Below are 2,069 nucleotides of genomic sequence, written 5' to 3' on the forward strand. Positions count from 1 at the left end.
GGACCGATAAATCTGACCCACAATAACAAAATCGTCCATTAGCGTGGACACATATACAGGATCACCCAAGGACTCATGAAAGACACCCATAAAATAAAAAAATAGAGATAAAACATATGAATAGGTAGACCCTAGATCAAATAGTATCAAAGCATCCCTAAAGCAGACAGAAATAATATATGTGATCATATTTCCTGAGGCTACTACATCTGGTCTGGCTGGAAAGGCATAAAACCTAGCTGGAACGCCACTTAACTGGCCTCCACCTCTAGGGCAACCTGTACCTACCTTCCCTCCGCCTCTGGTCGGCCGGACAGCTGGTGCGATAACTGGTGTGGTGATCATGGGTTGATGGCCCTGCTATAATTCCTTGCCCCGAAGCCTGGGGCAGAATCGTCTCACATGACTAAGCTCTCCACACTCATAGCAACCTCTCAATGCATAAGATGACTGACCCTGAGTCTGACCCTGGGGACCTGAACACCCACTAGAAGAACCCTGAATAGCTAGTGGACGGTAGGGGCTCTCTGGAATGGCGCTGAAATAGGGCTGCACTAGAGCACCCCCAAGAAGGCGGCGGTGCTTAATTGTGGGCCTGCTAGACTATCCCCTCACAAACTAACCTCTTCCCTCAGACAGAGCACTACTAAACCCTCCAGAATATCGAGGTCGTTTGTCCCTTGGCGCCTGCTCTCGGCCCTGGTGATGAATACCCTCAATCCTCCAAGCTATCTCCTCAACCTGCTCGTAAGGAGTCCCCATCTCAATCTCTTGGGGCATAGTAACCCGGATACCATAGTGCAATCCCACAATAAACCTTTGCACTCTCTCTGCATCGGTGGGGAGTATCATAAGTGCGTGGTGAGATAACTCGGAGAATCTCGACTCATAATTGGTCACCGACATCTTACCTTGCTAGAGCTGCTCGAACTGACCCCGTAACTCTTCCCTATAAGAGGATGGGATATATCTCTCCAGAAAGAGAAGTGTGAAATGGTCCTAAGTCAAGGGAGGAGAACCTGCTCGTCTGCTGAGAAGATAGGACTGTCACCATCTACGGGCCCTGCCCTCCAGCTGAAATGTGGTGAAGTCCACCCTGTGGGACTCCAATACTCTCATGTTGTGTAGTATGTTCCTGCAATGATCAATAAAGTCCTGGGGGTCCTCATGCCACTCACTGCCAAAGGCATAAGATGTAGTCTGGTCCACCTATCCAATAGCTTTTGCGGCTCGCTGGTCGCGGCTGATCTGGGATCTGGTATAGCCACTGCAACTGGCTGAATCCTGCCCACACGCAGTGCACCTGAGGTCTGTTATACGGAAACAGCATGCCCTGGAGCTTGAGTGGTAGGGTCTGTTCTCCCCCTCCCATCTGAGATGTGGTTGGGTCCGCTGAAAATAAACCAGTCTGCGTCATAGAGTCCATGAACCTTAGCATACGGCCGATAACCTCCTGAAATTCTGGTGCATACATGAAATCCCTCGGGACCGTCTCAGCTTCAGGTACCTCATCATGATCCTCAAAAAAAAAATCCTCCATTGGATCCACTGGTGGAACAACGGGAGCAACTCTAGGATGCCCTCGTCCGCTAACAGGAGCTAGAGCCCTCCCTCGGCCTCTGCCTCGGCATCTAGAAACAAGTGAAGCAGCTACTCTACCGTCAGGTACATCTTTCGTGCGCGTTCTCACCATCTGTGAGAGAATAGAGAAATATACTTAGCACAACATCAACTGCACGATAGGAGATGAAGAAAGAGAAGTATCCTAACACCCTATAGACTCTCGAAGATAAGTACGGACATCTCCGCACTGATCCGCAAAACTCTATTAGGCCCGCTCAATACTTGTGAGACCTATGTGAACCTAGAGCTCTGATATCAAGTTGTCACGACCCAATTCCCATTTTAGGCTGTGATGGCTCCCAACGTCGCCGCTAGGCAAGCCAATGGTGAACTATTCATGAAATTGTTCATTTTAATATTTTTAAAATCATTGATTTTATTTAATAAAGGAACGATTAATAAGTGATTTTAATAAGGCAAAGCATGAAATAAATGAAAGAGTGAAG

The sequence above is a fragment of the Nicotiana tomentosiformis genome, chromosome 2 (genome assembly GCF_000390325.3).
Source record: "Nicotiana tomentosiformis chromosome 2, ASM39032v3, whole genome shotgun sequence".
In the NCBI taxonomy this organism is placed as follows: Eukaryota; Viridiplantae; Streptophyta; class Magnoliopsida; order Solanales; family Solanaceae; genus Nicotiana; species Nicotiana tomentosiformis.